Genomic DNA, 27,587 nt, shown 5'->3' on the forward strand with positions numbered 1-27,587 from the left:
TTTTACATAACATGCTAAACATTCCTCCCATGTTAAAAAAAATGCAATTACATTTGAAATGAAAAACAGAATGGAGAAAACATTAATATTTTATCCTACGGGTAGATTTTCTACACAGTGCATGGGGAATTAGGTGCACAAATCCCATTTATGTTAATGGATCTTGCGTGTCTAATTCCTTACGTACTGCATTGCAGATTTACCCTCCAGTGTCTTTGATGATACAGAGGACCAGCTCAGAGGGGAGAGAAATGAATGATTTATTTTATGTTCTTGTCAATCATAATGGTAACCATAGAAAACTGCACAGCCAGTTTTAACCTCTATAGAAACATCTATTTAGACCATATGTTTTTCCTTCTTGCCAGATGTCACCATTCATCAATTTCTCATTAAGCAAACAGTATGTATATAAAAAAGCAAAGTAAGAAACAAAAAAACCCAAAGTTGTTTTTCCCATCAACATTATAGAAAACCATATCAAAAATATCATTTAGTGTCAAAATGATCCACTGAAAAAAGGGGAATATGTTGATGTCAATCTGAATTGAGTAAGATCATGAAGTACACCTAGAAGTCATTTTTTCAGAGGACTAGACTCTACACTTATTATTTAATTGCAAAATGGTAATATTATACAGTATGTAAAATTCCTGATTATCTTATAACAGGGTTGTCAAACTTGCGTCCGCCGGCCAGATGTGTCACTCATGGGCCATGCCCACACCCAGTTTAGCAAAAGAACGTAAAAGAAAACAATAGCTGTCCAATACTCTGATTAAGATAGCATCAGTTGGACTTCATTTTTATTTTTGTTTTCTTGGAGATCTTATAAATTATGATACTTCTAAATGAGATGCATATCAAATTCATTGGAATCCAAACTCTGAGGCAAAAGCAGGACACTTCAGAATGCTGCAGATGTCTGCATGAAGTGGTGAAGTGGATTCTATAGAAAGTAATTTGAATTGGGGAAAAAGATTCATTAGTGATGTGGTGCTTTGAGACACTGTAGAAAGTTGGACAATGTGCCTGAAAATTATAATTATGAATAATGCCCATTCCAAGTTATTGCGAAGGGTTGATAAGTGTACAAAAATGCCAAAGCTGGCTGATTGTGTATCCAACAAAAATAATAATGAATGGAGTCAAATATATATCTCCCAGAATAATATTATAGGATCCAATCTGGATTGGATCCTGCAAAAAATAATAATACATAGATGAGATATGAGGAGATAAAATGGATTAAAAATATAGTTGAATATAGGCAAACTGTTTTATCTTCCAATTCTAAGAAATGATTCATCAATAGCTTTCCAGTCATGGTGTCCAGAAGAATACTCTTACCAAAAGAATTGAGTGCCCTTTGCAATGCATTGCCTGATTTTTAATCAGCATAAAAATTAGTGAAAGAGTTTATGGATCACTCCCAAAATACAATGCAAATAAATAAATGTTATGTAAATAAAATGTAGTTACTGAAGGAGGGCTTTAAGATACCTATATAACTTAAGTGTGTCCAAAATCAATCAATTCCTTCAGTTAATTTCTAATTTCAAAGTTTTCTTCCTAAAGGACTTTTGTACATTATCTAAAATTGATGCTTCAACGAGTGGCAGGTCATTTCTTTGATGACCCGAATCGCACAATTACTTGCTTTTGCACAAAAGCCCTTAGTCTGTGGGTTAAATAGTTCTGTCTTCATAGGAGGGATAAATACATATGCAAATGTCAACTAATTATGTTAGCAAATAAAAAAGCTGAAGGGACATTTTTAAATAAATCAATAAAAAATAAGTTTCTATATTCATGCACTTATTTATTTAAAAAGTCTATTCTCCCAGTCAATTACATACAGTCCATTATGTTGAAAGTAACATTGGTTGCTTTTCTGGGTTAATTGATAAGAGGCATGAATCTTGTTTTGGATCAGCCCTTAAATCAAGGTGAGTAGCTTTTGAATCAATGTTATAAAGTATTTGAGCATATCCACTACTTGAAAGCACCATTGGCTTCTTTAATAATTATGCTAACTAGGTTACTCAGACATTTCATGAGAGTGGGATAATATGTTCAGTAATTGCCAGGATATGAACGTTTCTATTTCCTGGCAGGAGAACTGAGCACAGGACAATTCACAATTATTTGCCAGTATATCTCACTGTTAAAAACCATTTTCCATTTTTAATTACTTTATTTGCTCCCTCAGATTGTTTGTCTATTAAATTGTCATGACCTCACCTCATTATCATTTGATTGTATCTGGTTTCAGTAATGTAATCAAATCGCCGGATCTCACTGACTGTTGTAAGCATTGTCATTTCACCCATTGAACATATTTCATAGGTTTGCCTACACTGCTTTGGATATTAATTTTAGAAATATTGTTCTAGGCCGTAGATGTTTGCAAAGGCCATAACATCATAAAATAAGATCCTGTTTTGAACATACCTGCATATTAAGAGAAAGAACCCAATAAGATAAGACATTGTCTTCTCATCAGGAAATTTTTATTTATGGAAAGGTTTTTATAGACTATAATAAACATTTAAACTTAGTTTTATTTCTTTTTTGTATCATGCATATAGTCATGACTGATATGTTATGCTAGTTATGTCAGTTTTCTTTCCTGGAAAAAAAAACCCTCCCTCTGTCTCCTTTAAAATAATAATATTTTTTTAAAAAAACAATTTAATGGTAGTTAAAATCAAAGAAAAAGAAAAGACATTTACAAGCTTTATAAAACTGAAAAACAAATAAAACAAACATTAGATTAGTACTATATATTATCATTTCTATCAGTTTAAGACAGTTTAAGACTCAGAAATGACTAGTACAATAATTCAATATAAATCATAATTATGTCTAATCTAAAAAACTATTCTATTCTATTCTATTCTATTTTATTCTATTATTCTGAAATTTTATCTTTATTTACTAAATCAGCTAATGTATCAAGGGCTTAAATTAAGGTATATTCTAAATCTATTTCTAGAAAAATAATTCAGAACTGGTTTCCAAAATGAATTAAATTCTGTATTTTTCCATATGAAATAATATTAATGAATCATCCCACAACTTAATTTGCCATTTTTCTTTTTTTAAAAAAAAGAAATTTTGTGTGATTTTTGAAAGAAATAAAGTATTCTGGCAACTGTTATCATGTATGAAGTCAACTCAATATTCTTTGTAGGGATCCAAGGTTTGGTATTCCTTAACAGAGAAACAGCTATCAGAAAAGAAAATCCAGCCTTTTAAAAGAACTTCATTCTACATCTAAATTCATTTTAAATCATCTTCCAGAATTTTGGAGGCTTATGACATTGTCATCAAATAGGAAAGGATGTTCTTTTGCATTTCCAATAGTGTTTAGGAAATGAGTTATTTATTTTGGCAATCTGCACTGGAGTTGAAATATTTAAACTTTTATCAGTTTTCTTGGTATAATATTCAGAATAAATGTGATATTCAATTAATTTTCCTGTTGTTGAATATGAATTGCTCTATTTAAATTCTCCATCTGTTTAATCATATAGCCATTAACTTCCTTAGCTTTTTAGCAATATTTCAATAACAACTTCTAAATAAATCCAAATAGATTAGGTAGTAGCAGTCCCAACTGCTGCGCTTATGCACGCCCCTTACAGACCTCTTAGGAATAGGGTGAGGTCAACAGTAGACTGTTTAAGGTTAAAGTTATGGAGGGGGGGGGGTTGAGGATGTAACAACAGAGTCAGGTAGTGCATTCCAGGCATTGACCACTCTGTTGCTGAAGTCGTATTTTCTGAAATCGAGTTTGGAGTGGTTTACCTTGAGTTGGTATCTATTGTGTGCTTGCGTATTATTGTGGTTGAAGCTGAAGTAGTTATTGACAAGTAGGATGTTGTAGCGGATAATTTTGTGTACTATGCTTAGGTCGGACCGTAGGCAACATAGTTCTAGGTTGTCCAAGCCTAAAATTTCAAGCCTGGTGGCATAAGGTATTTTGTCGCGTAAATTTAATAAATTTAATGTCTGTTTTCTGACTAATTTAGAATATTTAACAAATTGAACAAATTCATCATCTCTTTTGAGGTTGAAATGTATCTCTTTCTGCTCCAGTAGGAGCAGAATTATTACAATTCTTTTTGCAATTAATAGGGCAACCAATTATCAGGTTTATTATCTTTTTCAAATGATTTCTGTTTAACAAAAATCATATTCTTTAACTCTTCTTTATTACCTCCACTACGTCCAATTCATAACAAATAATTTTGATCCTTTGTTCTTAGTCCAAGATTGGATACTGTTTATGTATTGATCTACTTGCTTCATCAATTCATTCTTTGGGATTTCTTTCTTTTTGATCGAATCAGATAAACAGTCTTTTCATAAATGCTTTATTAGAATCCCATTCAGTACTGTAGCTAAACACACATCAGGAGTTAATTAGATTTGGAAACAGGTCTTTCATTCATATTGACATGATTTTTAAAAATCCTCCTATGCTTTTTCTTACCAGTCCATTATAATGTATTATAAAGAATAAATTTCTTGATAAACTGTTGGCATTCAGAACATTATGTATCAGAAAAGTTCTGATATGGAACTTATATGAGGAAGTTCTGATAAATGTGAGGCCGTATGTTTTCTAAATAAACAGGAAATATAGTCATGCTCAAATCAAAGAAACTTACACCCAAGGAATCAAATTATGGAAAGTAGACCTCAGAGATGGTACACAATTGTCACTGTAGGTTGGGATTACTGTCCTTCTTAAAAAGCTATGCATGCATATCAGGCAAATACATTAATGACAGAATAAGCGGTTTTGATTAGTATTTGTTTAGCTGAAGGCTGTCAAAAATAGTGCTTCATACACAGAGGAATGACATCCCTACAGTAGTCAAATTTAAATGCAGCTAAATTATGTACAGTATCTTCTGTTTCAGATAGGCACTTTAAACTATTCTAGAAAACAACAGGTACTATTCCCCTTTTAAATATCACAAAATTTATTTTCTTTTATAAATACCATCAGTAAATTGTAAATGTCTTGTAGGATGTTCTTATTAATATTTTAGACTACAGTATTTTTTCCAAGAGATATTCGTGCTTGTTATTATTTTAAATCGTTCCTTTCATGGAGTTTTTAATGGTTTGTGTATATCTCCAGACAGTTTCAGGTACTTCAGGTTGTCACAACATGTTAAGCAGGCATATCCATCCAAAGAATAGTTTTTTTAAAAAAAAGATCATTTCCTTGAAGAGCTTCTGAATTGCTATACCCTGATATAATAAGTCTGTAATTTTTTTCTCCCATTTGGGGCATTTCCAATGGATTTCCAAGAGAAGCTGGTGGGTTTTTTTTTCTGAATCTCACAGCAGTGGGGGCCTAAAGTAACTGCTTCCAGATGCCTGAAGACACCAGCTGCCAGAGTGCTGATGTGGCTTGCCTCTGTTTGTAATATTAACCCTTCAAGGGTTAATATGCCTTGGAGGATTTAGGGCTTATTGCATTATGGTGCAAGCTGTACACCTTGGCTTCAATTTCATTTATTTGATGGAATCCTAAAAGTTTCTGCAGACCGAAGACAAACCTCCTGGAAAGGTTTAGTGATTTAATTGTTACAGGGGTATCAGATGTTTGCTCCAGGAGGTTGTCCTGCACCAGGGGATGATTTGAGTGTTTGAGAAGTTGAGAAAGTGGCCTACGTTATGGTTGGCTGCTGCAGAAGTGTTTCTTGGAAGGTGGTTCTTGGAGGTAAAAGGGTATTTGGTCAGTGGTGAAATCTAAATTTCTTTCCTACCGGTTCTGTGGGCATGGCTTGGTGGGCGTGGCTTGGTAGGGGTCATGTGACTGGGTGGGCGTGGCTATGTAACCATGTGACTAGGCGATCAAAAGACCGAAACTCACTAAGAATGTCCACTAAAGGTTGGACTAGATGACCTCCAGATCCCTTCCAGCCCTGGATTATCCTCTAAAGCTGCATCTAGTGCCAGGTTTGTCGTCCTTCCTTCCTCTTCTTTTTCTTTCTTTCCTTTCTTTCTTCCTTCTTTCCTTCCCCCCTTCCTTCCTTCCTTTCTCTCTCTCTCTCTTTCTCTCGCTTTCAAAAACGCACCCCCAACCCCTGTTTTTGGCCTACACCCTCCATTTTTGGCCTAGCAGACTTCAGGGAAGCCTGCTGGGAGCAAAAACGCATTCTCCACCCCCTGTTTTTGGCCTAGCATGCTTCAGGGAAGCCTGCTGGGAGCAAAAATGAACCCCCCACCTCACCCCCGTAAAAAAAAAAAAGCCAGTAGTAAAAAAATGCCTAAAAAGTTAAAAAAAAAAAGTTCCAACAATCAGCTGAGCGATGTCAGAACTTTTTTTTTTTTTACTTTTTAAAGTATTTTTAACTACCGTATTTTCCGGCGTATAAGACGACTGGGCGTATAAGACGACCCCCAACTTTTCCTGTTAAAATATAGGGTTTGGGCTATACTCGCCATATAAGACTGCCCCTCTTCCAATGCACACCAAATAAAAATTAAAAAACATCAACTGGCTCACCTACAATGTAAAAGCAGCTGTGCTAGACCCAACATGGCCCCTGTAACAAGCAGGAACCTCACACAGCCACAAAAAGCCCCCCAAAAAAACTTTCACACTCTAAACACACACAACACAACACAACTGGCTCACCCACAATGTAAAAGCAGCTGTGCTAGACCCAAAATGGCCCCTGCAACAAGCAGGAACCTCACACAGCCACAAAAAGTCCAAAAAACCAACTTTCACACTTTACACACACAAAATTCCACATACAGCTTTGTGAGATTTTGTGTGTTTGTGTAGTTGGAGTGAAACACTACAGAAACACACTAAATCTCAGAAAGCTGCACAAATATTATTTTATTTTATTTTATTTTTATTTTTATATGAAAGCTAAATTTAAAACTTCCTAAACTTTAAATGGCTAGGTCTAAAAAAGAACAACTAAAAAAACCCCAATTGACTATTTTTTTTAAAGCTCCCAAAGAGGAAAAAAACTTACCCAATAGAACAGGGGTCTCCAACTTTGGCAACTTTAAGACTTGTAGACTTCAACTCCCAGAATTCCTCAGCCAGCTTTGCTTTGCTGGCTGAGGAATTCTGGGAGTTGAAGTCCACAACTAACTCCTTGCTTGATTGCAGGCAGGGAGTTGCTTGCTTGCCTGAATAGATTTAGGCAAGCAAAGCAAGGCAAGCGTTGCGACTAGCAGCTGAGGTAAGCAAGCTGGAGGGGGAAAACTTTTTCCCTTTTACATGGCTCTGGCCATCCCAGCTGAGTTGCAGGGAACTCAGCTGGGATGGGATCGACCGTCAGAACTGGGACCGTCAGAGCCATGGTTCTGGCGATCCCAGCTGAGTTGCAGGGAACTCAGCTGGGATCGTCAGAGCTGGGATCCTCAGAGTAAAAGGTAAAAAACTTTTTCCCTTTTACGTGGTTTCTGGCGATCCCAGCTGAGTTGCAGGGAACTCAGCTGGGATCGTCAGAGCTGGGATCCTCAGAGTAAAAGGTAAAAAACTTTTTCCCTTTTACGTGGTTTCTGGCGATCCCAGCTGAGTTGCAGGGAACTCAGCTGGGATCCTCAGAGCTGGGATCCACAGAGTAAAAGGGAAAAAACTTTTTTCCTTTCACGTGGTTTCTGGCAATCCCAGCTGAGTTGCAGGGAACTCAACTGGGATTGTCAGAGCTGGGATCGCCAGAGCTGGGATCGCCAGAGCCATTTAAGGCTCGTCAGAGCCTTTCGGGCTGGTCTGCCTGGTTACAGGAGAACTACACCCGGCGTATAAGACGACCCCCGACTTTTGAGAAGATTTCCATGTGTTAAAAAGTCGTCTTATACGCCGGAAAATATGGTACCAGTTCTGGCAGGTACCCCTGCATGTGCAGAGGGTACAGAACATATTACGACAACCGGGTGGGTGGGCAGAACCTCGCGCCAGGATCGCTACCAGTTCTCCAAACGACCCACCACACTTGCTACTGGATCAGGTGATCCGGTCCGAACCCGGAGCGTTTCACCCCTGTATTTGGTGTGATAGATCCATGAGTCACATTTTAATTGCTTCTGCAATAGGGAAGTAAGAGTTAATCTTCATTTATCTTTTTGCTTTGTGAGATTTATGAGTTCCAATATTGTTGCTGGGTCTGGCTAGAGGTGAAATTTGATTGGTTCAGACTGGCTTGGGCGATTCAGTAGGGACGATTTGAATCAGTTCACCAAAGTGGTAAAACCACCCCTGGTTGGCTCCGCCCATGCCCGCCTGGTCATCCACTTACCCGGTCACTGCTCATCACTTCTGGCTGCTCACTCACCCCTTCCAGCCACTCAACCCATTCAACATAAAATGCTGCAGCAGAGAGAATCTGAACTTTTCTCCCTCCATTCATAGCGGAGCTCCTGCAGCCTGTCCCATTAAGATAGTTTGACCTCTGGGACAGAGGAGGCCGGGGGGCCCATAAAGGGAGCAACAGCTCTGCTATGAATAGAGGAAAAAAATTCGGCTTCTCTCTGCCACAGCATTTACTATGAGCCCTTCTAGAGTTCATACACACAATTTTTCCTACAGGGTTCTGTGGGCGTGGCTTGAAGAGGGGGGGTCATGTGACTGACTAGGCATGGACATGAGTGACATCAAGTTGGACATGCCCACTCAGTCACAGGACCCCTCCCCACTAAGCCACACCCACAGAACTGGTGGGGAAAAAATTGAATGTCACCACTGGTCTGGTCCATATTCTTTTCTTGCCCTTGGGTGGCACTTTTCGGGCAACAAGTTAAGCCAAAAGTGGTAAGGCCAGTCAACAAGCTGGAAACTTATTTCAGAAGGTGCTACTATGTCACCATTTTGGCTCTTTCTAATATATCTTTCCTGCAGGGGTAAAGTCTAAAAATTTTCCCTACCGGTTCTGTGGGCGTGACTTAATTGGTGGCCATGGCTTGGTGGTCAGGTAACCTGGTGGGTGTGGCTAATAATAATAAATAATAAAAATAATAAACAAAGTACACAAAACAATTAGAAGTACCAAAAACCAACTTTCACACTTTTTCCACACAAAATGCCACATACAGATTTGTGAGATTTTGTGTGCTTGTGTAGTTAGAGTGAAACACTACAGAAACATACCAAATCTCAGAAAGCTGCACAAATATTTTATTTTATTTTATTATTTTATTTTATTTTATTTATATTTATAGATAAAAGCAGCTAAATTTAAAACTTAACTTAAATTGCTATGTCTAAAAAAAAACAAACCTAAAACAAACCCCAATTAACTATTTTTTAAAAAACTCCTAGTTATTTACCAAATTGAAGACAAAAGGCAGGCAGGCAGGCAGATTGAGCTGCTCACCGATTGCATTGATTGCAAGCAGGCAGATTGAGTTGCTAGTGGATGCAATGGATTGCAACAGCCGAAGCAAGGCAGGAAAAGCGAGCGAACCTGAAAGAAGCAACAAGCTGCCAAGTAGGCAAATGGGAACTGGGCGATTGGGTGGGCATGGGTGGGGGGCCCAGGGATTTTTGCTACCGGTTCTCCAAACTACCCATAGCCATTGCTAACGGATCACCCGATCCGGTCCGAACCGGAAGCATTTCACGCCAGCTTTCCTGATACAGTATATGAAACATGAACTGGCTAATTAAGAACCAGACAAATAACTTAGGGGATAAAGAACACATGGACAGCAAAATTTTCCAGAAATCTGATTTTTCTCTGAATAACGAAGTTTATTTAAGAATTTGAAGAAAAGGTTGTTGTTGAAATTTGACATTATTTACAATAACAATGACAATGACAATAATTATTTTAAGATGATACTTGGTTGATACCTAGGATGCTGGCAGCAACCTCTATCAACCATCAGCCCAGTCAATGATATTTATGATACGTTTTTAAATGTTCAGTTGACTGAGTTTCATGTTTAATGAATAAAAGAGATAATAATAATAATGCAATCATTTGTAAAAGTTTTGATAAATACATCTTTTATACCCTTACCATAATGCTTTTGTTTTATCTGTTCTTCCTTTCAAATCTGCAGTGCCAATGGAAATACATACAGTAGAAAAACTGTCACATATGCACACACTTCCCAAGACCATAACTGAGAGCTGCATACATTTCAGTACATCATATTGTTTTTGACATTTGAGTTTTATAGAAGAAAATCCTATATTAGTCCTAGTCTGTAATCCCAGTTCAACTATAATACTCATTTGTTATATTTGAATGACAAGCATAATTATATCAGGAATGAACTTAATAAAGTTAGGAACGCCTCAATATATTCAAATTAAGAGAGAGTTATTTTATACTAAAACAACTCCGACCTGGCTTTGGCTAATCTAGTCTTCTATGGTTTTTGTTATTATGCAAAAATGAAAGAGTGGGTTTGACAGATAGTATTCTCTTCTAACTGATGCTAAAAGAGAAGTGCATAAACGGATTTTCTAGGAATTATTTCTCTTTGATTTATTTGCTATTCATCACCTTGGCCAACTGCAGGGAAAACAGGACAGAAAGGGATGATGGACTGATAAATTTCCACCAACTCTATAATAGCACTAATTCTGACAGTGCTACTCCTTACTTTTTATTTTTTGTACTGCTAAAAAAAAAAAGCAGAAAATGACAACCCTTAACTATATGTCTATCGATATCCTGAATCATCCAGGTCATAGTTGTCCCAAAGGTACTTTTCCATAGGCAACTGGACTTTGTTTTTCCTTGAAGACGCTTCACTTCTCATGCAAGCATTTCTTCAGAATTGAAGAAGCTTCTTTCATGAGAAGCAACAAGTAAAATCGAAGTCCAGTTGCCTGTGGAAAAGCACATTTGGGATAACTCTTAATTATTTTTAAGAGCTTTTGTAAAGACTGAGCTTCTTTACAAAATGGTCATTTTCCAAGGAAGTCAGCAGTCTCTGGTCATCTGTCACTGAACCATTAGAATGTTTTAACCTGAGATAGTAGCAGACTGGATGGTATGAGAATAGATAATATATTTAAATTTTCACCCAACCTATGGTAAAAAGGGGCTTCTATCTATTTATGATCCCTCCCATTTCTTGTAAGACATGTCAAAATAAAGGTGAAGAAATAGAAAATAAGAGACCAAACAAAGGTTATTATCCAATTTTGAGCATAGAGATATCATTCTGGGGCATTTGAGATGCTATCTTAGCAAAACTATTAATAGCCCAAGAAATCCTGGTGATGTGTTCCCATGGGAACTTGTCCAATAATACATTCTCTATAAGGCTCATAGAAAATTCAAAGAATGAAATACAGTATTAAAATAAAATATCAAAACAGTTTTAAAAAGTATAAACATTGATCTTGTGATAAAGTACCATATTAAAATATTACATTGCAGCAATAGAAACCATAAAAAGGATTATTTCGGGTACAGGGAAAAGACAAAAGAATTTTAAAAAAAAGATAATATTGCCACTATAGCAAAGTTAATAACACAGCTGTACAGTAAAATTTAAATATGTAATTCTGATGACCTGGTTAATATTAGAGAAAGAGAACGAAAGACAGACAGACAGACAGACAGACCGACAGAGTTTCACAAGAGAATGAACTGAGAAAATGGGTCTCACAGTAATACCACCAAAGTCCCAAACAAGAGCCGTTAGTTCAGAATATTTTTAAAAATGTCAATTAGACTCAATTGTATTGTGTCCCTATATATGTAAATATTAATCCATTTCTTTGATAGTTCTTCTTTCCCTTTGGTGGGAAGTATCACAAAAAATGCCAGTTGAAATCTCTACTTATATGCATTGTGTACAATCTTTCCAATAATATAAGCATTTTTACATGCTACTTTCCCTAATATATACAATTTGATAAACAGAATTCACAAATAGAGTCCATGATTGTCTTCACTTGTAGTTTGTGTTGCTTTTTTGAGTTGATAAATTTTAGTGACATGTTAGTACAAAGTATGTTATATACTGTATGCCCAACCATGCTGGAACATACTCCATTTTTTGCATATCAAGCCATTTTACTTGTAGTAAATATTTTTGTATTTGTTTTACTCCTACTTGGGAGGGATATGGGAAAACAAAACCCCACACTCTCTTCCTTTAGTTATGCTGATATATGAATTCATATCAGAGGTGGGTTTCAGCAGGTTCTGGAGAACAGGTAGCGGAAATTTTGAATAGTTCGGAGAACTGGTAGTAGAAAGTCTGACTGGTCCTGCCCCCATCTATTCTCTGCCTCCCAAATCCCAGCTGATTGGGAGGAAATGGGGATTTTGCAGTATCCTTTCCCTGCCACGCCCACCAAGCCATGCTCACCAAGCCATGCCATGCCCACCAAGCCACACCCACAGAACTAGTAGTAAAATTTTTTGAAACCCACCACTGATTCATATATACAGTATTAATATATGAAAAGGTAATAACGATCAATTTAAATGAGGAATTAGGAGACAGTAGAGACATAGAATGAAGCATCTGAGATTCCGAATACCTCAATATGATATGGAAAGAGTGAAATGTATTTCTTTTTTTGTTCCAAACTGTTTAACAAAAAAAACACAATAAAGATAACATCTGGTTGTTCTTTGCTAAAATGTAGACAGAAACATAACCAACATGGATTTTCAGTCTTGATGTTTTTAAGCTACACCTATTGTGAGTTTGATAAGCATATTAGCAAATCATTCAAACAGTATGAAACATCTGTAATTGTCTCATACAAAAGCTCATACTGAGCTTCTGCACCCCTCAAGTTCTCATCCAGAGAAATGAGGTAAGCATGAAAGTTTTTTTTTCTAATTTCTTTGAATATGCAAATAATCATGTTACCTACAACCAAAGAGATAAATATTTTAATGAAGCTTAAACTGGGGGAAAAATTGTTGCATGCCCACACAACTTAGCTTTTTTATTGATCAACTGATTTACTGATGTGTACCTTTCATCTAGCAAGCACAGATCTAGGCCTCCGCACAATTCAAGTAAAATCCTTTATACTCAGCAATCTATAATTCATTTTCTGTTCACTTGAGCAGACATTACTATGCTATTTCCACATGTTATCTGCAACTTATTTTACTTAATACAATCAGAGACCTTTTCCAAGCCCATATGCCTTTCATTAACAGTTTTCATTACAGGAAAAAAATAGAAAGTCTATTGCATTTTTGGACCATGAGCACTTTCTGAATTCAAATAATTACTTAATTAGGTAGGGCACATACACTGAGAAGTAGCTTATTCCAAGCATTTTGACTTAGGCATTTGCTAGACATTTAATAAACAAATTATGGAAATGACAAGTTGATTCAATGACGTCCTGCCATAATCTATTAAAAGCCTTCTCCTTGTGGGTTCTGAGGCTCTTGGAGCTTCTGAAATTCTGATTTAGTTCTCTGGAAAAGGATGGGATCTTCAGTGAGGGAAAGAAATCAAGTATAATACTCACACTTCTACTAGCAGAGTTCAGTAAGAAAATAAGGGGGTCAAATAAATTAGGCTACTGAAAGATAGTATTTGAATTTAAGAGATTTATTTAAGTGTGTAACAAACATTGGATTAACAAGCAAACTAAAGGAGATGAAACATGCAGTTAATGAATAACTTCAGTTGTTATTAGGCAGAGAAACTTGGCATCCCGAAGAGATAAGCCACATTATCTATGTACAAAAATATGATCTCTGTGGTTTAACTTAAATATTGTTATACTGCTTTGGAATCTCATGCATTTCATCTTCAATTGTTTTTCTTCCTCCTTTGTGATTGAAATCAGAATCAATACAGAGTGAACAAAAGAGGGTGACGGTTTTTTCCCCCACTGCTTTATTTTTTTAAAATACAATTTTCAGAAGAGTATTTCCTGAAATTATATTCTTGAAAGCTGCAGAGATGTTTTTCTCTTTCTTTCTTTAACTATATTGTTCTTTGAAGATAAAATGTTTAGTATACTACAAAATAAAATGACATACAGGTAAATTAGAGACAGTACAAATTAAGCCAGGCACTAGCAATTAAATTATTCATTATCACAATTAAAGACATTCCAAGTATTACAATCACATATATTAAACTTACTACAATTTATTTATTATTATACATTTTACTTCATTTATAGTTCTAAATATAAAACATATTTTCCCTTTTCCTTTCCATTAACTACTCCTTTCTTCCTTTATCCCATTCTCTTATTTTCTTCTTTTTCCCTTTTTTCTCCTAATGTTAAAGTCCCTTACTCTCCTAATTTGCTCTGTATTTCTATCTGCTCTCCTCCTTTTTCCCCTTTCCCCCTTTCTTATTATCCTACTGTTGATCCCAGTGTAATCATTTGAATTTTTTGTATTTTGTCTCTTCCCCTCTTCTTTCTCTCCGTGTCTCTTTACACCCTATTTTTGTCATTGTTAATCACAATGTAATCTTTAAGGTTCACCTTTGTTCCTAATATTTTCCCCTTTCCTTTTCTTCCCTTTATTTGTTTCCTTTTTCCAATTTTCTCATAATCTTCTCTTTTTTTCATTGTTATTCCCCACATCTCATTTAATTTTTCATAATCAATGTCTTTATCTTCAGTATTAATTTCTTGGTTCTCATTCATAGTTTCTTTATCCACTTGGGTTTGTTCTAACACAGTCTTTAGTTCATCAGGCTTAGGTTTTCCATGTATCATTATAACAATTTCATTTAATTCTAATTTGAATGATATATGCATCATTTTAATCATTTCAATTAGTTCCTGTGCCATTTTGTTGTTTCTGGGTTGTCTTTGTTCCAATTTTTTTTATTATAATCCACCTTCTTTGGTTGTCGAGATCAAACCACTTAAAAGAAAACAAATCCTCCTCAAAATTTCCCACTGCTCTTATCACTTTAAAAAGTTTTTTTTCCAAAATACAAGTTAACTGTTGTAATGGCTTTTTCTGCCTGTATATGTCTCTCTCCAATCCACAATTCCAATCAGCAAACTAAGAAAATATTCATTTTATTTATTAAATCCACGTTGCCAATATTTGCCAATTTCCATCTTCTTCTTCTTAATTTTGTATTCCCCAAAATCCAATTTAAAATCCAGTTCCAAATCCAATTAAAAGACTTCTGTTACAGGACTTTAGTTTTAAGTTTTTCTTTGTTCTTCCTTCAATGGTCAAAATTTTTAAAGTTATTTTCAGTCCTCTTCACAGCTATTTCAGGTTACTTCTTCTAATAATTTAATTATCTCTACTCACATTCTAATCCAAAAATCAAATTCTGTTTCTGGCTTTAACACTTTAAACTTCTTCTCTCTCTATTAACATTCCCCCACCCCCATTAGCTGCTGTTTCTTCTCTGGGGCACCTTTTAACAATTTAGGAATATTTCTTTTTTACCTATGAGCTGGCAATCACTCATCCAGTACCAGTACTCCGTCCAAATCACCGTTCCTACTCAAAACTTAGTCCAGTTGCCCCAGCTTTATGGCAGCATATGGCTGCTGCCTCCGCCGCCAAGTCGAAGAGTTTCCTCCAACCTCCGAGGAACTTGCCTGTTCCTCTTGGTCATCCAAGGTGCCTCTCCTTTTTCTCTGTCCCTACAGGACAGATCTGGTCCGAAGAACCCCTGACAGTGGTTTGTCCGCCTGGAATTTTGCAAGGCTCATCAGAGCCTGCTAATTCCCGACTATCTTGCCATGACACTTCTGGTTGAATTGAACTGCCGACCTTTTGATTGACAAGCTCAGTGTCTTAGCCACTGAGCCACTGCATCCCTGAGGTTTTGCTAAAGGTACACTATTTTAAACTTTGTAACTGAATGGATAGATTACCATAAAGTGAAGCTGATTTCTAACAAATCAATGGTAACTTTTATTATTAGAATGCTACAGTTTTCTGAGTGTTGCTACATTCCACTTCAGAACAACTCAATTATTCAGCTCTTCAGAGTTTTGGAGCAACTTCCACCCAGCTTCAGATGATCAAATGGCTCTCTTTTCAGTAATTCATCTCCATTACTTATGGTTGGTTGATTTTGTGCAGGTAGGTTGGTTTGATTCTTCTACAGATTTGTTGCAGGATCATCTGTCCACAGACTGGACTTTTAGGTTTCCAAGCAATGTACCCAACAATTTTTGACTCTTTTCATCTTGCTACTGATCATTGTCTTCTTCTCTTTCCTTCCATTTTTTCCAGCATCATGGGTTTATCAAGTGATCTAGTTTTTCACAAAATGTTTCCAAAATAGAATAGTCTGAGCTTGGTCATTTGTACTACAAATAAGAACTCTGAATTGAATTGTTCTATGACCTATTTGTTGGCTGGCTGTCCATGTTAGGAGCAAGATACCAAAGGATCTTGAACATTGGTCTCTATCTAACAAAATGAAAGAGAAAAGTAAGGTTCTTCATTTAGGCAATAAAAAACCAAGTGCACAGGTATAGAATGGGTGGTACACGACTCAATAGTACTAATTACAAAAAGAATCTTGGCATCCTAGTGGACAATTACTTAAATGTGAACCAGCAGTGTGCTGCAGCTGCCAAAAAGCCTACATAGTCATAAGCTGCATTAACAGAGGGATAGAATCTAGATCTCATGAAGTGTTAATACCACTTCACATTGCCTTTGTAAAACCACACTTAGAATATTGGTCACCATGATACAAAAAAGATTTTGAGACTCTAGAAAGAATGCAACAAAGATGATTAGGGGACTGGGGACTAAGAGGTATGAAGCATGGTTGCAGGAACTGAGTATATTTAGTTTAATGAAAGGAGAACTCGGGATGACATAATAGTAGTGTTCCAGTATCTAAGGAGCTGCCACAAAGTAGAGGGAGGGTCAACTTATTCTCCAAAGCACCAGGACAAGAAGCAACCTAGAACTAAAAAGAATTTTTCTGACAGAACAATTAATCAGTAGAACCACTTGCCTCCAGAAGTTGTGGTAACTCCAAAAGTGGAGATTTTTAAGAAGAGATTGGACAACCATTTGTCTGAAATGATATAGGGTTTCCTGCCTGAGCAGGGATTGGACTAGAAGACCTACAAACTCCCTTCCAACTCTGTAATTCTGTTATTCATTGTCAATTCTAAAACTGCTTGATCTATGTGTTGTTACTAGCATTCTTTATACTTAATCACAGTCCCATTTTCTCATTGTGCTCCTTCACTTTCATTACTGTAGATTGCAGTAGATTGTATTCCCAGCTCTTAAGTGTACTACCATCAAACAGGTTATTTTTAAATTATTTTTATCCCACATTTATTTATTTATTTTTATAAATACTTAAAGGCAGATCTTTGGAATTTTGATTGCTTTCAGTCTCTTTGTTCCTTTAAAACAAGGGTAGGAAATTTGATTATGTGAAGACCAAATGAATCAAATTTCTTTCTTGCTTCCAGGGTTCCCTCCTGACTTTTTAAAAAGATCATTTTAATTAGAAGAAATAAAATGGGAAGCTTGCTTGCTGTAAAGCATAACATCAGCTCCTAGCATCATCTATATTTCCCATAGGCATTCTTAAAAAGTAAAAAAAAAAAAAAAAGACAGTTGACTGAAATCCAGTGCTTTGTTTGCTAATGTATTCAGCTGCCCAGAAAATAGCAACTTGGGATGTGGGCTAAATGTGGGTACAGGAGGATATGACACCACCTCAGCAGATTTTCCTTTGGTAAATGGATTTCTTATGTTTGGCCATTTCCCTCCCACTCCAACAGAGACATTTTGGATGAGTGCCTTTGGTATGTTTCCAACATTCCAGGAGTTTGTTCCTTCTGTTTCAAAGTGTCAACTATTTATGGTTTCATCTCATCCTTCTCTGTTTATTTTGTACCGTACAGTATAGAAATTTACAAATTTGAAATATCATTCCTCACCATCAATACGTATGTATGTATGTATGTATGCATGTATGTATGCATGTAACACTGTTACATTCCCACCAAAGGTGGTCCTTATTTTTTATACTTGCATTTTTTATGTGATTTCGAACTGCTAGGTTGGCAGAAGCTGGACAAATACCCGGAGCTCACCCCATTACGCGGCACTAGGGATTCGAACCGCTGAACTGCTGACCTTTCGATTGAAAAAATTAGCATCTTAGCCACTGAGCCACCGCGTCCCTGTCTTCCCTGTATGTATTTCCCTGTATGTATTTCTTTTTAGCCAGGTTCTTCCTACGTAAACCAAGATTTTTATGCAGCCCTAGTTCAGTGAAATCCCAATCCACTAGTTTCTAGGCTTTTTTCTGGCATATACATATATGTATGTATGTATATGTATATGTATACATGTGTGTGTGTGTGTGTGTGTATAGGAGCAAAGTGTGATTGCTCCTATTCTAGTGCTCCTAGAAGCACGAAGCCGAAAACACCAGCCTGAAGATGACGAATGAGACTTCGTCGAAACGTCGCCAAGACACTTCCAATTTTACGTGGGAGAAGACCCGAATAACCAAAGACCTACATACAAACACCCGCGAAAACCTGAGAAAACATATATATATATATATATATATATTTATATATATATATATATATATATATATATATATATATATATATATATATATATATATCACCTTCTATATTTAATTATGTTAGACAGCTTTACATTTTGATTTTATCAGATATGATAATTTATTGGGGTATCTGAATTAGATTTGCAAACCAAAGTCCCTCTTCGAAGGGAATAAAGCCTGCCAAATTTAAAAATGTTTACGCTAGAGGCAATGCAAGGGAAGCCTTTTGATCAGTTTGTACAGATACTTCTCAAGTTATGACCCCTCATTCAGCACCTGTTAAAGGCTTTGACAGCATTGAACAAGGAAAATTTATGATGACTCCATGAAGTTGTGGCTATCTCAATGATCACATAGCTATATGATCTCAATTAGGTACTCAATGACTGAGTCACAACTATGATGTCATTGCAATCTGGGTTATGTGATGAAAATTTCCAATGTTCTCAAGCAAAATTAATGGGAAGGTGGCAAGAAGTTGGAAATCACTCTCAGTCCTGCTGCTTTTTCACCTGTCCATGCTCTTCAGTGCCCTCCTGTACTCTCACCTGCCCGCTGTAGCACCTGTTCCAGAAGATCTGTTTGCATCATTCCTCTGCAGCACCCACTCATCTGCTTGTCTGCAGCACCCATTCCTCTTCCCACTTAATAACTTGCACAGACCTGAGTAATAGCAACAATTGGGAGTCCAGGATTGCTGTCACTAAGTGATGCAGTCATGTGATGTTCCATTTTAACACTGCATCATTTAGCAATGGAAATTTCAGTCCCTATTGACATCAAATCCCAAGGACTACCTGAATAAATAAAAGAGATTTTCTTACCTTATTTGCTGCTAACATTTTTTTAAAGTGAAAAAAGTGAATCATATCAATATGTTTAAATATTATATGCAGAATAGTTGCACAAATTATGGATTCATGCCAAATGAAGATCAGTTTTTGAAGATGTGACCACAATAGCCTTATTTTAAAATATTCATTTATGAATGAATAGATAAATTATATAGAAATTTTATCAGTAGAAATAATATATAAAAGTTTCTGAAATACATCATTTTTTCCCTAGGGGCTATTTATTTATTTACATCCCATCTTTATTGCTACAAATAACTTAAGGCAGCAAACATATCCAACACAACTGCCTCCTCTATTTTTCCCACAATAACAATCCTGGGAGATGGACTGGGCTGAGGAAGAGTGATTGGTTTATAGTCATGCAACTAGCTTTCATACTTAAGGCAGGGCAAAACTCACACTTAATATTTTGCAAAGAAAAGCCTAATTAATTATCATCAGTGGGCTGCAAGATGGAAGGCAATTCTCATACATAAAAGCTATGTTCTGTATGCAACTGCAACTGTTTTTAAAACTAATGACCGCAGTGGAAACTTGGTGCCCTGTTCTCCCTATACCAGCATTCATATTTTTGGATTGAGGATTTTGTGTAATTAACATTCAATCATTCTTCATTCATTTTATGACTTGCATCTAATTTATTCATTAATTTCTATAGCCATCCATCTCAAAATTAAAGTCTGGGTGGCTTAAAGTACAACATTGAAGAGGTTGCGCAGCAGACTAAAGTACTGTTAAGTAACACCAGCTGCCTGCAATTACTGCAAGTTCAAATCTCACCAGGCTCAAGATTGACTCAGCCTTCCATCCTTTCGAGGTAGGTAAAATGAGGACCTGGTTTGTGGGGGCAATAAGATGACTTTGTACAAAAAAGGACACCACTTGGGGGGGGGGGGCGAAAGCCTTACTAAGCAGGTATATACAAAAGTATGAAGGCTATTGCTTAACGCATTGTAAGCCGGCCTGAGTCTCTGGAGAAGGGCGGCATATAAATCAAACCAATAAATAAATAAATAAATAAATAAATAAATAAATAAATAAATAAATAAATAAATAAACATAAGAACAACATATATGATTAAAAAACAAAAAAACAAAACCAAAAAACCAAAAATGAGGGGGAGGAGGTCCCAGAAAAAATCTGGTGCTGGAGCCACATATATCTGATGCAACCCCTACAATTCTCATCCTGCTCTAACTTCACCATATCCTAATGCCTGGGGGAACAGCCAGGTCTTGAGTGCTCTCTAGAAAGTTACAAAGCTATCACACTTCCAGGAAGAGGATATTTCATACAAAAAGAGCTGCAATAGAAAAGATACACTTTTAAGGTCCCAGTAGGCAACAATACTTAAGGGAATGGATTTGAAGTGTGCTACACTGTCTGTTTTGGTAGGATAGACAGATAACTCTAGAGCTTTAAGTGTGCCTAAAAACCTGGAATCAGTGAAGTTTATGCAGCTGTGTTTGTACACAGATGAAACTAGGGACACCCAATATTGAGCATGTCACTGCATTCTGAGTGGTCTTCAAGGGCAGCTCTATGTGAAGTGCATTACAGTAATTGAAATGGGAAGTGACCAAGGCATGATAGTGAACAAGGCCCCCTAGTTCAGGAAAGTGTGCAATTGGTGCACTGGATGTATCAGTGTAAAATTACCCCTAGCCACAACTGTCATCTGCTCATTGAGCAATACTTGAGACTCTAGGAGAATGCCCAAATTATGTGCCAGCTCTGACCCTCATAGCGTCGGCCCACCCAAAATTAAAGATGGCATATCACCAGACCCCAGGGGGAAGAGGGGAAAATCAAAATCATTATTAATGAGGATCTGGGTCCAAGGGAGACCGCTGTGCCTCGGATAGCCAGATGTGAGTCCCTCCTTGTGAGGTGGGATCATGGGGTTCAGATGGGCTTGTTGCTTACGTACCTGGCTCCCTGCCACGTGGCAACAGCCCTACCTGAGCTGCTCGACGTGATAGCCACGGTGGCAGTAGATACACCCAGGCTTTTAGTCATGGGTGATTTCAACTTGCCATCTGTTGGTGAAACGTCTGAGGTGGCTCGGGAGTTCATGGCTTCCATGACGGCCATGGATCTGACCCAGTTAGTTCATGGCCCTACTCACAGGGGAGGTCACACTCTGGACCTGATTTTTGTCTCTGGCCAGTGCTTGAGTTGTCTTGTTATTGGGAATATAGACATGGAACCCTTGTCATGGACTGACCACTCACTCCTTCACCTGGATCTTCGAACTGCTGTCCCCCACCGCAGGGAGGCGGACCCAATTAGATGGATCCGCCCCAGGCGCCTGATGGATCCTGATAGGTTCCAGATGGAGCTTGGGCCATTTCCTGAGGATCTAGCACATGACTCGGCCGAGGACCTGGTAGCCGCCCGGGATCGGGCGGCTAGTGGGGCCTTGGACTGAGTCGTGCCTTTGCGGCCTCTGACCCAGTGCCGATCCCGAGCAGCTCCTCAGTTTACTGAGGAGCTGAGGGAAATAAAGCGCCAGAAAAGACGCCTGGAGAGCAGTTGGAGGGCCAGTCTCGCTGAATCTGATTGAACACTGGTAAGGTTGCATATTAAGGCCTACCTAGTGGCGATAAAGACAAAGTTTAATTACTTTTCCGCCTCTATTGCGTCATCAGGGAATCATCCAGCTGCCCTGTTTAGGGTGACCCACTCCCTGCTCCATCCGGGAGTGCGGGAGGATCCCTTGGAAGGCAGGGCAGAGGATTTTGGACAATACCTGTATGACAAAATCGCTCAGATCCGGGGGGATTTGGACTCTGACTGGGTAGATCAGGGCAGGGTGATGAGGAATAGTCTTGAGAATGTTACCTGGGAGGAGCTTGATGCTGTGACTCCCGATGATGTGGACAGGATTTTGGGGAGACTTAGTGCGGCCACATGTTTACTGGACCCGTGTCCCTCCTGGTGGTACTGGCTTCCCGGGAGGTTACACGAGGCTGGCTCCAGGGTGTTATCAACGCTTCGTTGAGTGAGGGCCACTTCCCCGCTGCCTTGAAAGTGGCGGTGGTGAGGCCTTTCCTCAAGAAGCCATCCCTGGATCCAGCAATATTGTTTTTTTTTATTATTATTATTATTATTTTTAACATTTTATATTTTAAATTACTAACGTTACAAACAACGTATACAATATTTCACCCTGTGCTATACATAAGAAAGGAAGATTTGGTTCTTCGGATATATCCTCATGATCGCCAAAATCCACATTCTCGGGGTACAGGTACCGAAGCATCCAATTTTCCCAGCGCATAGTCCACAAATGGTTTCCAAATTTTCCAGAAAATATCTTCTTTATAGTCACCATTTCTAATTTTAATATCACATGTCATTTTATCATTTAAAGCTAATTTCCACATTTCACAATACAATTCTTCTATTCTAAAATTCACATCTAATTTCCAATATCTAGCTATTATAATTCTACCCATTATAATCATAATTCTAATCAATTCCTTCTCATATTTTGTTGGTTCTATTTCCTTAATTATCAACAGTAATATAGTTTCTGGTCTCAATATTATTGCTTTCCCCATCATTTCAAATATCATTTCCTCCAATTGTTGCCAAAACTTTTTAACTTTATCACATTTGTACCACATATGTTCATAAATCCCTAATTCCATATCACATCTCCAACATTGTTTACTATTTTTTTTATCCATCAATGACAATCTTAATGGAGTCAAATACCATTTCCAAACAACCTTATAATTATGCTCTTTAATCCTTACAGATAAAGTCTTCATAATTCTACTCTTCCAATTCACGTTCCAATCTAAATCTGATATTTTAATATTAAGTTCTTTTTCCCAATTCATCTTCATCACCCTTTGTGGTTTTCCATCAAAATTTATAATCTTATATATCTTACTAATGAGTCCCTTTAGCCCAATTTCATCTTTCATAATTTGGAATACTAAATATTCAAATTCAGTTTTACTTCTACTTATCGAACAATTGTCCCTTACCTTCTTAGTCCATTTTTCTATCTGTATTTTTTCAAACCAGCCTAAACCCAATTTTTCAATGATTTCTTTTTTCCTCCTTTCATTTTCTGAAGTTTTTAACCAATCTATTATAGTTTGTATATTTTCATCTTCCATTACCCTATCACGACTTATATTAGTTTTAATCGGCCAATTTTCAATTGTCTTCCCTAAAAAAATTATATCTGGAATTAAAATTTTAACGAATTTGTTCCAAATTTTACTCAGTCCCTTTAATCAATAGCTATTAATTACACATTTTAATTTTGCTTTATCTAAAAACCATGTTGAGCCAAATCTCTTGATGTCCTTTAATTCTAAATCTCTCCAATGACTATCTTCACCTTTAAATATTTTTACCACAGTCCGAATAGCATAAGCCCAATAATAATTGAGTAGTTTGGGGATTCCTAATCCACCTTCCTTTTGATTTTGATACCACATTTTCTTCACTAATCTAGGTCTTTTCCCACCATTACAAAATTTATCCAATTTCTTCTGATATCCTTCAATATCTTTCTGTCAAGTTTAACGGTAACATCTCAAATAAAAAATTAAACTTTGGCAACAACATCATCTTACACATTGCAATTCTACCAAACCAAGACAACTTTATCATTTTATATTTATCTATCTTTTTCTCAATTTCATTCATCACCACATCATAATTTAATTTTTTCATTTCTTTAACTTTGAGTGAAAGTGTTATGCCCAAATATTTCAATGTTTTTTTAATCCTTATCCCAAGTTGTTCTTGCATATTCTCCCACTCCTTACCATTATTATTCATTAATAATTCAGATTTTGACCAATTTATTTTCAAACCTGTCATTTCCTCAAATTCTTCCAAATGCTTATGTATCTTTTTCAAATCTTTCTCTATATCTTTCAAAATAATCACCGTTCTGTTCCATGACAACGGAACTTCTCCACCATGTAAAATTCCGTTAAATAGTTTTTGCAATTTTGGTATTATTATTTCCTTAAATTCTTTATAAAACTCAGCAGGTAATCCATCTTCACCTGGAGCTTTCCCTAATTTTATTTTTTGTATTACTCCATTAATCTCGTCTTGTGTTATATCTTCTTCCATTAAATCTTTATATGTTTGGTCAATTTTCACAACATGGTTTTCTAAATAGATTCTCAGTTTTCCCCGATCAATTAATTTTTTCGTATATAAATTTTGAAAAAAGTTCCTGACCACTTCACATTTTTCTAATTTTTTATAGCATCTTATACCCTTATCATCTATCAAGGCTCCAATTTCTCTCTTCTCTCTTTTATTTTTCGCCATCCTTGCCAATAACTTAGAGTTTTTGTTGCTAAATTCAAAAAAATTCCTATTTAAATATCTCATATTCTTTTTTACCAATTCTATATCTTCTTCTATCAATTTATTTTTTAGCAAATTTAATTCCTCCAAAAAAAAAATTTCTTTAGTAAGCAAAAATTGATTTTCCAATTCTTTAATCTGGCTTTTATCTTTTTCAATTTTATTTTTATAATTTTTATATTTTCTGCTTGATAACTTGATACTTTCCCCTCTAAACACTGCTTTCATCGCATCCCAAACAATTTCAAATTTAACCTCTCTATTATCATTCAATCTCCAACATTCTTCCCATTTTTTAAATATCCATTTTTTATCCTCCTCATTTTTATACAGTTTTTCATCATATCTCCAACAACTTCCTTTTTTCTCAAAATTAAAATCTATTTCCATCGTAACTTCTGCATTGATCAGAATCCTTAAAAATTCCCACATCTATCTTATCCACATTATTCAACAAATCTTTAGAAACTAAGATATAGTCAATTCTTGAATATGTATTATGTATCTTAGAGTAAAAAGTGTACACTCTTTCAGTTCCTTTCACTTCTCTCCAGACATCCACCACGCCGTTTTGAAACATACATTTATTTAAGGTCCCCATTTTATTTGTTCCTCCACAACGAGTGGGGTTAGTACTATCTATTTTATCTCTAATTAAATTAAAATCCCCAGCCACAATTACTTTCCCTACACTTTCGATTTCCAAAATTTTAGTTATTTTTTCAAGAAATTCTTTTTGCTTCTCATTTGGTAAATATAAATTAACCAGTGCCATTTTTTCCTCGTTAATATTTCCCACAATTATTACATATCTTCCTTCTTCATCCACAATTACTTGTTCTTTTTCAAAATATACCCTATCTGATATCAATGTAGCAACTCCTCTAGCTTTTGAAGTTCCAAAAGATTTTTCATAAATTTGCATACCCTTTATATACATTTTATTTGAGTCTTCAGATTTCTGATGGGTTTCTTGCAAAAATAATATATCTGGTAAATCTCTTTTAATTTTAAGTTCCAATCGTCTTCTCTTGATCTGATTCCCTGTACCCTTCACATTCCATGTCATTATTTTTATTAAACCCATTTAAACTGTAACTTTTTTAATCCTTTCCCCTCCTCTTCCTTTCTGTGCCTAGATCCCAGCACCAATCTCCCACATTCCAAACAACATTCAACATAGAAGAAAAAAAACAATAAAAAAAAACAAAAAAGGACAAAAAAGACATCAAACATTGAATAACAAACAATCTTCGTCCCCCACATCCTCAATTGGTTTCCGCCTCTATAAAGAGAGTGGGGGAGAGGGGACGTGCCAATGGTCGGGTCACTTCTTTCGGGTAGTCTACTTAAATTCATCTCTCAGAGAAAAGGGTGGTAACTTCTCCCCGCACTCAGCTTCCTGCAATTCTTTTTCAAAATCCTTGAATTTCTTATCTGCTCCCATTATATCATCACGACTTTTCTTTTGTTCAACCATCACAGGTGAGATTTCCTTCCGCTTTAGTCCTTTAGGATCTTGTCCTCCAGCAGCCCCTTTTTCTTCTGGTGTTGATGTTTTTGCATATGTTCCACCCATCTTGAGCATTTGATCTTTTATCTCTGTTACGTCCTCATACTTTACAATCAATCCAAGTTCATGTAAGTATAACACTGCATCTGTTTCCAAAGTAATTATTTGCATTCTTCCTTTATAAAAAAAAATTTAGTTGCTGTGGCGGTCTCCAGTTATATTTAATTCCATTGTCTCTCAGAACCTTTGTGATTGGTTTCAAAAAAAATCTCCACGCCCTTTCTTCTCTTGATATATCCGGAAAGACTTGAATAATTTTCTCCTCAAATTTCAAAGCTTCACCCATCTCTCTCACTTTCACCATCACTTCCAATTTGTCACTAAGATTTGCAAATCTGACAAGTACATTTCTATTTAAGCCGTTTTGTCTTTTAAACCCAATTCTAAAAACACTTGCCAGATTTGTTGCTGTAAATGTGATTTGTGTATCCAAGTCATTGAGCCATTTTAAAACTCGTACTTTCAAATTGTCCACTTTTTCTTCTTGAATTCCACGAATAACCAAATTATATTTCCTCGCTTCTTCTTCCAAAAGACAAATTTTTTTATCTTGTTGTTCATTTTTAAAAAAGATTTCTCCAATTTGCCGATCTATCTTTGCATCATGTGTATGAATCTGTTCAATTTCATCTTTAATTATTGTCATTTTTGCTGTTTGCTTTGCAAAATTTTCATTCATTTCTTGCTTCATTCTTTTAATTTCCAATGTCATATTATCCATACTATCTGACAGTCCTGATATCTTTTCACTGATTTTGGTTAAGGCCACAGCAACTTGTTGCATTTCTAAAGATTGTTGGGTCACCATTTTTAATAAGTTTTAATTATCCACTTTTGCCAAGAGGGTCTGTAATGAAGATTAAGGGACAGCAATCCAATATTGAAGCTGAGACAGCTTATTATTGCACTCAAAAGGGCCAGCAATAAAAGTTTATAGTTCTCAATTCAGCTTATGTAATTTCCCTAAAAAAAAAAAAGCTAACATCCGTTGGAAGGCACTGCCCAGAAATGCGTTTTGCCGCTTCAACTCAGGCACTTTCACAAACAAAAGATCAAGTTAAAGTTCACATATTCTTTCAAGAGAGAGAGAAAAAAAAACCCTTCCACCAGTCTTTTGATATTCCGTGCCTTTATCCCACAGCAAAAACAAACACAGATCGCAGTAATAATGAGAACAAAGACAGCTATTTACTCCAAATATGCAATCGCGACTGCCTATCTGGTCACCCCTTGCTCCTTCCACTTTCCCACGCTATGAAAAGCTTCAAAATTTGAGTCGTTCAGGGTGACCTACCGATTC

At 36.3% G+C, this 27,587-nt stretch overlaps 1 pseudogene; it reads right to left on the reverse strand.

Annotated features, from left to right (window-relative positions):
* The window catches only part of LOC148115445 (uncharacterized), a 37,353-nt pseudogene extending 10,089 nt beyond the window's left edge, over positions 1–27,264 (reverse strand).
* Positions 27,265–27,587: the final 323 nt, after the last annotated feature.

Source organism: Pantherophis guttatus, chromosome 2 (genome assembly GCF_059756535.1).
Source record: "Pantherophis guttatus breed Tessera chromosome 2, ASM5975653v1, whole genome shotgun sequence".
Classification (NCBI taxonomy): Eukaryota; Metazoa; Chordata; class Lepidosauria; order Squamata; family Colubridae; genus Pantherophis; species Pantherophis guttatus.